Below are 14,189 nucleotides of genomic sequence, written 5' to 3'. Positions count from 1 at the left end.
GTGCCTGAGTTCAAATCCGGCCTCAGACACTTAACACTTACTAGCTGTGTGACCCTGGGCAAGTCACTTAACCCCAATTGCCTCACGAAAAAAAAAAGAAAGAAAGAAATAGAGGGTAACATCATAAATGAATTAAAGTAGCAAAGGAGAAATTGCCTTTCAGATCTATAAATGGGGAAGAGTTCATGACCAAATAAAGGATAGAGAATATCAAAGAAGATAAAATGGACAATTTTGATTATATAAAATTAGAAAGTTTTTGCACAAACAAAACCAAAGCAGCTAAAATGATAGAGGAAACAGATAACTGGGTAAAGAAACCTTTGCAACAAGTTTCTGATAAGGATCTTATTTCTAAGATATGTAAGAAACTGATTCAAATTTATTAGAGCCATTTCCCCATTAATAAATGTTCAAAGGATAAGAACAGATAGTTTTCAAAGAAAGAAATCCAAGTTATAAATAGCCATAAGGGAAAAAATCATCACTACTAATTAGAGAAATACAAATTAAAGTAACTCTGAGGTTCTACTTCATTCCTTTAATATTGGCAAAGATGACCCAAAAAAAAGACAAATGGTGGAGGAGCTGTGGAAAAACGGGCACACTGATAAATTACTGGAATTGTAAATAGGTCCAGCCATTCTGAAAAGCAATTAGGAACCATGCCCCAAAAGTCACCAAACTTTTTATACCCTTTGACTCAATGACAGACCTACTCCTCAAAGAGCTCATAAAAAGAGAAAAGGCCTCACGTGTACAAAAATATTCATAGTGGGTATTTTTGTGGTGGCAAAGAACTAGAAATTAAGAGGGTACCCATCAATTGGAAAATAGCTGAACAACTACAGTAAAAGAATGTGAAGTAATACTATTCTGATGTAAGAAATGATTATGGGGACAGTTTCAGGGAAACCTGGAAAGACTTGTATGAACTGATGCAGAGTAAAGGGAGCAGAACCAGAGCAATTTATACAATGACAACAATATTGTAAAAACACAACTTTAAAAGACTTAAGAACTCTTTCATTAATGTAATAAACAACCACAATTCCAGAACATTTATGATGCTAACCACCTTCCAATAGAGAGATGATGGACTTAGGGTACAGACTGAATACACACACACACACACATATATGTATGTCTATATACATATACATACACATACATACACATATAGGACATGGACACTGCAGAATTAATTTTGCATTTGTTACAGTAGACTTCACCAAATTGCCAAAATAGTCCATGACGAAAAAGAAGGCTAAGAACTTCTATTCCAGTGAATTAGTATGGAACTTCCTTTCATGCTCACTAATCTATGAAACCTGAATCTAGGCACCCTTTAGTTTGACTTTTTATCCTTGCAAAATAGCCATAGATACTTACTTGCATTATTACACCAATTAAAATTACAAGTCCAGACTAATAATGATAACAACAACAACAAAAAATAACTTAGCAATAACTTGGAACCATTTTTAGATCTCAGAAAAATTAAAAACATGACTGAAAACTATCAAAAATCTTGAACTAGGGACAGATGCTTTAGTGTCTTTCCATAACAATTTCAGGACTAACAATTTCACACCGCCCTCTCCAGAAATAACCCAGTAATCTAACAAGGGTGTTGGGTCCTGTGTTAGGCACTCGGGGTATATACACAAAGATAAAGGAGACTCTACCTTCAAAAAGATTCCTTCCTCCAGAAAAGCCAAACTGAAGCATCCCATATTCAGAGCTGGAAGACCTCAGCAATCAATCAGTGATGCAGTGACAGCTATCTAGCTAGAGAAGACCTAAGTTCAAATCAGACTTTACACACTTACCAGCTATGTGGCCTTGGGTTTCTTCATCTGCAAAAAATGGGATAATAAGAGCACTTACCTCACAGAGTTGTTGTAAGGATCAAATGAGATGATGTACGTAAAGTGATTTGCAAACCTTGAAGCACTATATAAAATGTTAGCTATTAGATGTCTGACCTCTCTGGTTTACAAAGTTTTAGGATTTGAACCCAGGTCCTTTGCCCACAGAGCCCCCTGCTCTTTCCTCTATACTCCAATGACTTGCACATTAGTTTGAATGAGACAGTTCCACATTGCCTCCCCCATGAAAGCTCCTTAGGTCAGGAACCAGGTCTAGTTTCTATGGAACCCAAGTCAGATGGTGGCCAACTGTACTCTGACCTCCAAAAACCACTTCAGAGTACGGATATCTTACTTTATATATTTATATTTATAACAGGAGTTCTTTTTTTTGCAGGGCAGTGAGGGTTAAGTGACTTTCCCAAGGTCACATAGATAGTAAGTGTCAAGTGTCTTGAGGCCAGATTTGAACTTAGGTCCTCCTGAATCCAGGACCTGTGCTTTATCCACCGCACCACCTAGCTGCTCCCTATAACAGGAGTTCTTCACCTTTTTCCCATCCAAGTTCACAGATCCCCTGAGATATTTTCAGGGACTTGACACCTCAGATTAAGAACCTGTGCTGGTTCTGGAGGCACAGGGCGTCACTGGGGCTTTTTGACAAGGCCAAACTAGTGCTTTACATATCTGGACGTGAACTTGGTGGGACTATTGCTATGGGGACTTTTTGTTTTGTTTGTGTTTTTGTTTTTTGTGGGGCAATGGGGGTTAAGTGACTTTCCCAGGGTCACACAGCTAGTGTCAAGTGTCAAGGGTCTGAGGCCACATTTGAACTCAGGTCCTCCTGAATCCAGGGCCGGTGCTATATCCACTGCGCCACCTAGCTGCCCCTATTGCTATGTTTTTTAATGTTTTTCTTTCCCCTAAAAACCTAAGTGGTATAGGGATGTCCCCAATCTATGGGGGTAAATATTTGTAATGTTATTTTTGCTCTATCTTTAGGACATCTACCCCATTATAAAAGCTAATTGACCTTGAATTTTTCAGTGGAGCTGAAGCACTAGTTGCTGATGGCCAACAATGGGGGAAACACAGCCAGTAGGGGCTTAAGCAAAAACATCAGAGAAGAGACGCCTCAAGAACATCTTAGTGTATCACAGGAACCCTGAGGGAGAGATGTCTCCAGCCTTGCTTGGGGAGAGAGAGGCCGGAGAACTTCCTCCTCTGTACAATGAGATGGCTCATCTCAAGTTTGCTGAAGCAGTACATGGAGCAGGATAGAGATGGCCCAAGGCCCCTAAACACTGGGAATAAATAATGCTTCTAGCCCAGTGCCCCGAGATGCTGGCCAGTCACTGCACCTACACATGACATACAGTCAGACATACTGAAGATCCAAGAAAAGGAAGTTCCTGTCATTATCCAAGGGCTCCAGCTCAGAAATCAATCAGATTTAATCGGTGGAAATGACATTAAACAAGAGGCATGGATAGCTGCTTTAATGCTGCTGTACCCTCAGGACTATATGATCTTCCCATCAGACTTGCAGCTGAATCTTTCCCCATGTGTTTCCCCTGAACTCCTTAAGAACAGGGATTGGATTCCTTTTCTATTTGTCCCCCCGCCTCTCCCCCCTCCCCACTTCCTGCCCCCCCATCCCTGGGAGGTTTAGCCAGGTGCTTTGCACATAGTAAGAGCTTAAAAATGCTTTATTCATTCACTTATTCATTTTATGATTCTATAATTCTGTGATTCCACCTTTACATGTGTTTAGTGTAAGCAGAGAAAAAGACTGGACAGAATGTAATTTGGTCTAGTTCACAAGGACCTTTCATTAAAGGACCTCCTGGAAACAGGCTAAGGCAGAATGCAGGGGCCTTTTGACTCACAATAATAAAGGGAAATAAGTGTCACTATAAGAGCTCAGAGCCCATTACCTCCATGGCTCACACAGGCAGCATATTAGCTTACCTATTCAGTCTGGCTGCAATTTGAGTGTTGATTTGAATCTGTTTATCAGGGTGCTTTGGGGGTTGGTCACCTTCTCATCCATCACTTTTTCCTCTTGGGTAGCAACTATTAATGATGAAAAATAATTAACATCTATATAGTGCTTTAAGGTTTAATAAAGCTCTTTATGGACTTTACCTCATTTGAACCTCACAGCTGCCTGTGAAGTAGGGCCTGTGATTATGCTCATTTTACACAAGAAGAAACTGAGGCTCAGAAAGTTTATGGGATTTGTCCAGGGTAGAATAGCAAGCCAGTATATGAGGAAGAATTTTAATCTAGTTCTTCCTTACTTGGAAGCACAGCAATCTCTCCACTAAACCAAGTTATCTCTCAATGGCCAAAGACCACTGTGGGGAGATGCAGGGAGACCATAGAGAGTGATATGGGGTAGACTGTAGGACCTCTGGTTTTGTAGGGGTTAGGGGCATTATAGGTACTCAGAAGCAGCATCCATAGGAAATCCAAGATGGGGTTAGAAGCGTTCAGATAAAGAATCTACAAGAGCCCTGTTCAGAAGGGTTATGAGGAGCTGGGGCGGGGCCGGGGGGCGGGGGCGGGCACAGGCATATATAAGTTTCCAGACACAGAATTTTGAGTGAGGGATGAGTAGGGTTCCAAAGCTCCACACATTAAAAGGGGGAGGTGGGGGGGGCTGGGAATCACCTCTTTAAAGGAATGTGGAGGAGGTATTTCTTGTTCAGAAACTGGACTAGATGGCTTCTGTGACTCTGTGACCTCTGAACTGCCATGAGATTTCCCATTTCTATGGTGCTTTAAGGTTTCTAAAGCAAGAACCAATGAGGGCAAGCTGCAGACATGAAAATTTCCACTTGATGTAATCAACCAATCCATCAACAAACATTTATTTAGTGGATGGATGGTTAGAATAAGCATTTATTAAGTACCTACCATGTACAAGGGACTATGCCAAGCCCTGGAGACACAAAGACAAAAATGCAACAGAATCTACATTCTCATTATCAAGGAGCTCTCATCCCATACAGGAGAAACAACATGTACATAAGTAAATGCAGAATATATATGAAATAAATTCAAGCTAATTGTATTTATTGGGGGAGGGAGGAAATTGTATTTAATGGGAAAGAAGAAGGCACTAGGATCTGGGGGGATCAAGAAAGGTTTGTTGTAGAAGGCTAAAATGCCCCTCTTTACTTTCTTTCTTTTGAAAAGCAAAACAAAACAAAAACTGTTTTAACAAATAAGTAAAGTTCAACAAAATAAATCTTCCCAAACTGTATATTTTATTCTGTATCTTGAGTTTATCACCCCTCTTTTAGGAGATGGATAGCATGCTTTAGCATTATTTCTCCAGAAACATGGCTGGTCACTGAATTTATCAGAGTTCTTAAGTCTTTCAAAATTATTTATTCTTACAGTGTTGTTGTTAGTAAATTTTTCTTTTGGTTCTGTTCACTTGACTTTGCATCAGTTTGGACAAATTTTCTCAGGTTTCTCTGAAACTATCCCTTACAATTTCTTATAGCATAATAATATTCCATTACATTAATATACCATAATTTGTTCAGTCATTTCCCAATGGATGGGAACACCCTGAGTTTCCATTTCTTTATCACTACAAAGAGAGATGCTATAAATATGTTGTACCAATGGGTCTTTTCCCTCTTTATTTGATGTATCTGGGGTATAGGTTTAGTAGTGATATCACAGGGTCAAAGTGTTTAGTAACTATTTGGCCATAGTTCCAGATTGCTTTAAGAATGGCTCCACATCCAAGACATTCCAAAGAATTCATGATGAAAAATGTTCTCCAGAAAAAAGAACTGTGGATTCTAAATGCAGACTGAACCATATTGTTTCTACTTTTTGGTTGTTTTTTTTTTTAGGTTTTTCCCTTTTGTTTTTATTCTTCTTTCACAAGATGACTAATGCAGAAATATGTTTAATGTGACTGTACATATATAACCTATGTCAGATTGCTTTCTGTCTTGGGGAGAGGGGAGGGAAGGGAGGGAAGGAGAAAAATTTGGAACTAAAAATCTTATGAAAACAAATGTTGAAAACTAGCTTTACATATAACTGGAAAATAATAAAATACCTTTATGATTAACCAAAAAAGAATGGTTCCACTAACAATGGTCCAACAAAACAGCTTCATCAATAATGCAACAAAGTGCCTGTTTTTCTACAGCCCTTCCAACAACTGTCATTTATTATCATCTTTGCCAATCTGATAGGTGTGAAGTACAACTTGGGAGTTGTTTTAATTTGTATTTCTTGAATTATTAGTGATTTGGAGTATTTTTTAATATGGTTACTGATAGCTTGGATTTCTTCCTTTGAAAACTGCCTTTTCAGATCCTTTGACCACTTATTTACTGGGGAATAGCTCTTAAGCCTATAAATTTGAATCAATCTCTTATCTATGGAAGCCAATGACTTAATAAGTGCATTGTACTGTTCACTAAGACATCTGACCATCAATAAAAGTAATATGGTGTACATTTTTAATATGGCTTTACATGATGATTTAAGGAAAGATTATATTTGACCTATGGAATTTCTTCCTTTAAGGATGCATGATTTCCTGAGGGTGGTTACTCACTCCCTTGACTGATGTAAATCACAGCCATTTCATTTTTTTAGGAGACAATTTTCATGAATTGCTTATTCCCTGAGTTACCCCCCACCTGGATTTGTATGGGGATGGTTTTCTCCATACATTGTTAAACTGACCTTTGAATGATAGACACACAGTGACCATTTTGGTGGGACTTGCTAGAGTTTCAGCTCCCTTATGACATAACCTTAGAGAACCTAGACAGCACAGTGAGGCATCAGAGTGGTTTAGAACAATGGTGTCAAATCACATATTGACCGAGAAAACCATAAATTAACATTATGTATGTTGTAGTGTACATTTATTTATTTAGTTCAACATTTCCCAATTATATTTTAATCTGGCTTCAGCATGCCCTTGATTTTGACACCTCTGGTTTAGAGGTTACTAAAATTAGCAGGTTAGTTAGGATCTGTGATTTCATCATCAGGGGAACTGCTTCCACATCTGTGATAAATACTAGAGAAGGCCAGGGCTGGGATTTAAAGCTGGCTTTTCTAACTTCAAGCCCAGTATCTATCTACTAAGGCACACTGCATCATGTAGAAAATTATATATACAATATATGGAGAGATTTTAGTAGTTAGGGCATATTTCATGTGAGCAAGAAATGAGGAAGGAAGGAAGGAAGGAAGGAAGGAAGGAAGGAAGGAAGGAAGGAAGGAAGGAAGGAAGGAAGGAAGGAAGGAAGGAAGGAAGGAAGGAAGGAAGGAAGGAAGGAAGGAAGGAAGGAAGGAAGGAAATATTTATTAAGTACCTACTATGTGGTGCCAGGCACTATGATAAGTACTTTACATATAAGATCTCATTTGATCCTCACAACTGTGTTAAGATAATGGATTTAGCAGATATTCAGGGACCCACCTGGAGATTTAAACTGATTGAATTAGATAAATCGACTGACTGTTGACTGCTTTCTAGATTGTAAGCATATCTGGCTGGTACTTAAGGGTACTTAAGAAAGTAATTGTTCTCAGAAGCTAACAACTTTGAACTTTGACCACCTTAGGGCCCAGTGAACCAATCAGCTTGAAGGACCTCACATTTCTGGGAGGGGAACAGTAAGGAGGAAGCGGAGGCTATGGAGAGAGCTCTGCCTCTTTGGCTTCCAGAGATTGGCATGGTGGCAGAGGACTTCAGAAGTGGAAGCTAGGGAAGTTTAGGATCGCCAGGTTATAGGAACTCTGTTCTCAATCTTTCTCTTTCTTTTACTATCTTTCAATAAACCCTTAAAAATCCTAAATTCGTTTATCAGTGATTTTAGTAAGTTTCCCCAAAACTGGGGGGGACAGATTAGAACCCACATTTAGAATTTTAAATTACACACAACAATCCTGGAAGATAGGTGCTATTGTTGTCTCCATTTTACAGTTGAGAAAACTGAAGCAGACAGTAGTTAAGTTACTTGCCAAAGCTCACAAAACTCAGAAGTATCTGAAGCCAAATTTGAACTCAGGTCTTCCTGACTCCAGGCCCAGCACTCTAACCACTGCGCCTACCACCTAAGCTCCTCTATTATGTAATGGAAAGATATTTCCACTAGGAGTCAGAAGCCTTGCTCTGCCCCTTTGCCTCTCTTCCCTTTTGTATTCTCATCTAGTAAATGGACATAATCGCTTCAGTGCCAGTAAGGGCTCCCCTGAAGATGGAATGCCAAAATTGATGGGAAAATCCTCTTGGAAACTGTAGATGGCTAACCCAATGCAAAGATTTATTCTCTTGTTGTTATACAAAGTGCTGTGACTCTCCCCCATAACAATACAGCAAGTCCTGCTTGTACTTAGCCAGGTCCTCCCTTTTCCAGAGCTGAAAGGCATACCCCCTAATGCACTGAACCACACCATCTTCTCTACTTCTCCATCCTCAACAGCATGTTTCCCTCACCCAGGAAAAATGGTATCATGCTGAGACCCTGAGTATTCTCGTCCACATAGCCCTTGGCTTTTTTTGTGGAGAATTTTACCTAGAAATAAATAGAAGACTTGTTTTGTCTCTCTTCCTTTCGCTGCAGCAGCAGAAGCCAAGAACAGAAAATAAAGGAAAGAGCATTATATTTGGAATCAGAGTACCTGAGATAAAATTCCTGCCCTGCAATGAACTACTTCTGTGTCTTTGGGTAAGTCACTGCCTCTTTCTGGCCTTCAGTTTCCTTGGCTGTGAAATAAGAGTGTTTGACTAGAGGACTTCTAGCATCCCTTCTACCTCTAAATCCATGTTTCTGTGATCGTATCCAGTCTTAATGTCTGTATATAAATCTCCTGGTGGGATTTATTTCTTCAAAGACAGGGTTACAGAGTGGAATGAACACTGGATTGGCAATTTAGAGACCCCCAATCTAGTCCTGACTTTGTCATTTACTGTGTGGCCTTAGGCAAAATCACTGTCCCTCTCTGGGCCTTACTTTTGGCCTCTCCAAAAAGAAAAGAATGGATTAGATGATCCAGTTCTGATATTTAAGGATTTGATTCTCTGCTTCCGTTATCTTTACTCATAGTGGCTCCTAAAAGACTTTCATTTGAATGGTTTCATTATTAAACCTTTTGATATGTTGATAGGTCAATTGTACCTAATCCATAAGCTCTGCAAAGGAAAAAAAGACATAAAAATATAATCTTAAACAAGGTTCTCTCCTAACTCACTAGGATGCTTGATGCTATCTTGAGAACAGCTATATTCTATAGAAAGTTCCAAAAGTTTAGAAAAATAATTTAAATTAAGGTGTTTAAGCCAAAAGAAAGGGCTTCGAATTCTCATGACACTGACTACTTCATATACTGCAGGTATGTATCAATTAGGGGAAGCATCTGATGCCATTAGAGCATAAAATAGAAGAGGCATCATGTGATGGACAAAAAAAAACCACTCTGAAATCCCACCAGAGATACAGTGAGACCCATGACAGAGACTTGCTAATATATGCCATGGAGTGACTATAGAGGATATGAGTCAATAGGAATAACTGCTATTTACCCAGAGAGCTTTAGGCAATATCTCAGCCCTGCCTCAAGGCTTCAAGGTAGGCGCTATTGTAGACATTGTTATTTCCCTTTTAAGACTCAATGAGGGGGCAGCTAGGTGGCGCAGTGGATAAAGCACTGGCCCTGGATTCAGGAGGAGCTGAGTTCAAATCCAGCCTCAGACACTTGACACTAGCTGTGTGACCCTGAGCAAGTCACTTAACCCTCATTGCCCTGCAAAAAAAAACAAAAACAAAAAACCCACCTCAATGACCTACACAGTGGATTGTCCATGGTCGATACAGATACTTAGTGCCAGTAAAGAATTTGAACTTCATTCTTTCTGACTGCAAGTTCAACACTCTAAGTAGTATTTACTAGTAACTAACAAGTATTTACTGGGTGTAAATAAACTGTAGGGGGATAAAAATAACTACCCTTACAATCTAGTCAATACAAAAGACAAACATACATGAAGTACTTCTCCACTGTTCTAACTGAAGGGCCAAGGTGGCCAGTACAGCATGAGGATTCAGAAAGGGGAAGTCTCACACATATGGACAAAGTCAGATGGATTCCCAATGCTGAAGATCGATGATGAAAACAAACAGATCCTGGCTGACATCCTCACCTTTCTTCTCACCCTCAAGAGCCCCAATGACAAGGATGAAGTTTGGGACTAAAAATGTCCTCAGGAGCTCAGGTCATCACCTACTCGGAGGATCCTTGTCCACAGAGTGATGGAACACGCATCTCAGAGATTATCTAGTCCAACCTCCTCATACAGATAAAGAAAGTGAAGCTTGGAATAATAATAAGAGCCAACATCTATATAGCAGAGTACTTAATGTGTGCTAGGCACTGTGCTAAGCGCTTCACAAATATTATCTTATTTGATCCTCAGAACAACCCCAGGAAGTATGTGCTATTATTTTTATGCTCATTTTATATTTGAGGAAACTGAGGCACACAGAAGTTAAGTGACTTGCCTAGGGTCACAGAGCTAGTATGTATCTGAGGTTAGACTTGAACTCAGATCTTCCTGACTCCAGGCCCAGTGTTCTATCCACTGGACCTCCTAGCTGCCATGGAAGTAACTCTTCCAAAATCATATCAAAGTGCTATATAAATGTACAGTATTATTATCATAACATATAAGTCAGTGGCAAAGTAAGTTGAAGGTTCTGGAAAGTTCTCATTTTCTTATCACCATATTGTGGATAACTTCAGTGTTGCTGAATTTCCTAACCACTTTGGGCAAAGAGCACCAGTTCTAGAGTCAGAGCCTCAGTTCAAATTCTGGTCTTGCCATTGATTATACATATGACCCTGAACAAGTCCCTTCACTTATCTGGGCCTAATTTTTCTCATGTGTAAAATGAAGTGGCTGGCTTGTCAGCTACTTCATGAGTTCAAGAGGTCAGTTCTTGGGTGCCTACTGGCAATGAGAGGTACTTCCTACAACTAGCCCCTTCTCAGAAGAGAATCGCCATCAGGAGAATAAGACATGCATACCTGGCTGGCCAGAATCTTGGACAGTACAAGTCTAAGGAGAATGTGAAATGTCTGGTCAGAAGCCCCACAGGTCTGCCAAGATTATTTACCTCCCAGAAAAGTATAGCACAGGTGGTAGGTTATAGTTTAGGTTGTCAGGATGCATTAAAGTGTGATTTTGAATCTTTTGTGGGGCAATGAGGATTAAGTGACTTGCCCAGTGTCACACAGCTAGTAAGTGTCAAGTGTCTGAGGCCAGATTTGAACTCAAGTCCTTCTGAATCCAGGACTGGTGCTTTATCCACTGTGCCACGTAGCTGCCCCATCTTTTATGTTTTAAGAAGTGTGATAGAGGAAATAAATAGCTGTCCAACAGCTGATATCTACTACTTCCTATTCCGAATAACTTTTCTAGAAAGGATCCTGTTGATCCCTTTTGAGGATACCTTATATATGAGCCAAACTTAAATTTAATTGAAGAGATTTCTAGGATTCTGGAATGGGGACATAAAGCACCAGAGAGAACAAGAAAAGTCTGGCTCCACTTTCTTTGTAATAAGGATTCCCAAATACTGAATCTAGGTCCAGTTGGACTCAGAGGAAGGCATAGGTGGGGTAGTGGATAGAGTACCTAAGTCAAGAAGCTTTGGGGTAAAATCTGGCTTCAGATCTTCACTAACTGTGTGACCCTGTGTAAGTCACTTAACCTGTTTGCCTCAGTTTCCTCAAATGTAAAATGGGGATAAAGTAATAGCACCTATCTCCCAGGACTGTTGTGAGGATCAAATAAGAATATTTGTAAAGTGTTTAGCATAGCATCTGGCACATAGTAGGTTCTTAACAAAGGTTTGTTCCTTTTTGCCAGGTGGGAGAGGGAGCTCTCCTTGGGCTTTGGATGATAAGTTTTATAGAGACCCCTCAAATTATGTTTTCAGTATATTATCCTTAGAGAACTGCTCATTTTTCCACTAAATAAATGCTCGATTGTTGTCCAAATTAAATCTTCATGACCAGATTTAGCTATTTCCATCCTTCCTTCCAAAGTGAATATATTTTCTGATGCCTCCACGTCCAAAATACAAGTATTCCTTTCATCCTTATATAGTTCAGGTATTTTTCTCAAACCACAATTCTTAGGCCTCATATTTGTTCAATAAATCCAAAGAAGGATTTTCCATTCTATTACATGAGACATCTCATCTTTATTAAAGGAAAAAAATTCTCTAAAATCCTAAACTTTCACCACACTTCTTCATGTCACTCGTGCTTCTAGATTGCTCAGAGTCCTGTTTCCTAAATTCATTCACTTCTCTGAAAATTTAAGAGATTTGTCAAAGCAAGGGATATTTTTTTTACTAAATATCAAATAGCTTAAATAAAGAGGACTAAGGTTAGTCTCATAACAATCCATCCATCCATCTATCCATCCATCAGTCAAATGCTCTAGATGAAGAATAGGGCCCGTTGCAGCTTTTAGTGTCTGATCCTCTGAAATACTCCTTTTCTCTATGACCTGGTATGGCTGCTCTCATGGTCCACTAGTCATTCTCCCTCCAGGTCTCCTTACCAGCAGGTGCAAAGTTAAACATGATGCATATATGACTACTTGCAGCCTTGCAAATGTAAAGACCAGCTTAATTTGGACCTGTGTCTGAAGCTCTATGTTCCCCAAAGGTGACCATGGCTATTGCATTCCCACCAAAGCATATGTTTTCCTGCTGTTGACTGAGGTATGACAACTGCCTAAAATGAGCAGGACATAATCATTTGTGGTTAATCTTTCCCTTGGGAAAAATGACTCCTTCCTTCCTTTCTTCTCCCGCAAAACAAATAACTGTATGGGGGATATGAAAGTAAAAATTGCTTCTATGTAGGTCTAGAGTCAAAGACTAATGAATTGTTTTAGCAAGCAGACTGTAAAGATCTAGTGGGTTCAGTGATTCCCACCATCCCAATTTACTCACCCACCTCTGGCATAAAAACCTCCCTTGTCACAAAGAAATAGAGTTAAACAAACAAAAGAACATAATAGTGATGTCTGACAATGTATGCCTCATTGTGTACCTATAGTCCACCACCTTTCCGCTAAGAGGCAAAAGACGTCCTTCATTAGCAAGTACTTTCCCTCCCTACCACCCTTATATTATAGATAAACAGACTAAGGCTAAAAGGCAACGTTTTCTTCCTTGGTATCCCAACGTAAAGAGAATAGAATACTCTTATTGCAGCTCAATTAGGTGGATTTGAAGATGGAATTTTGAGTGATCTTACCAGTGGATTTCAATGGATGCTTTACTTTCTTAAGACCTCCAAGGAAATGTGAAATGACCTCTCAGCCTTGGGTCAATTCTGCTAAGTGCCTTTCACTGCTGTGTTCTGAAGCACCTATTGTGGCAGAGCAGCTCAAAGGTGAGTCTTTGCTAGGAACAAGAGAGACCAGGTTTCTAAAGGAAAACATGTACATGTAGGTATTCACACAAACACACACACAACCAAAACCATTCAAATGAACTATCCAGGAAGACAAATTTGCCTTGAAAATACAGGAACAAAAAGCCTTTTGTTAGAAAAAAACATTTTTTTCTAATTAGGGATGATTTAATAATCATGTCAATGACTCTATTTTCTTTATCTCTTGTAAGTTTAAAGGTGATTTCTAAGTTGGGAAAAGGGCTCCAGTTTGAATAGAGACAAAGGAAAGGAGGAAAAGGAAAGAATAGGTTTATTCTAGGTGGCCTCTCCATGATTATATGAGATTTCATTTTTATTTAAATTATTTCAGGAAAGAGAAATCCTTGACTCTGTGGGGAATAACCCAATCAATGGCAAATTCGTTTTTGTTATTTTTTAATAAACATGAATCCATTTTTAAACAATTCATTCTTTCAGGGCAACCCAAAATCATAAAATCTCAGATCTGCTTTGTTAGATTGCCCTAGGATGTGTGTGTGTGTGTGTGTGTGTTAATGAGTTCGATGCTTAAAGAAAAAAGGCCAACAGGTGTGTGCTATGCTGATAAAGGGCATGGCCAGTTTATTCTACAGTAAAATGGTGATGTTTCTGAGACACAAGCTTATATCCCTGCAAAATGTGATTTATGACTATTAAAGGTAAAGCCCAGGGGCGGCTAGATAGCACAGTGGATAAAGCACCAGCCCTGGATTCAGGAGTACCTGAGTTCAAATCTGGCCTCGGACACTTGACACTAGCTGTGTGACCCTGGGCAAGTCACTTAACCCCCATTGCCCCACAAAA

The sequence above is a fragment of the Dromiciops gliroides genome, chromosome X (assembly GCF_019393635.1).
Source record: "Dromiciops gliroides isolate mDroGli1 chromosome X, mDroGli1.pri, whole genome shotgun sequence".
Lineage (NCBI taxonomy): Eukaryota > Metazoa > Chordata > Mammalia > Microbiotheria > Microbiotheriidae > Dromiciops > Dromiciops gliroides.
The sequence above is the reverse complement of the archived record's forward strand: the minus strand, read 5'-3'. Positions refer to the sequence as shown.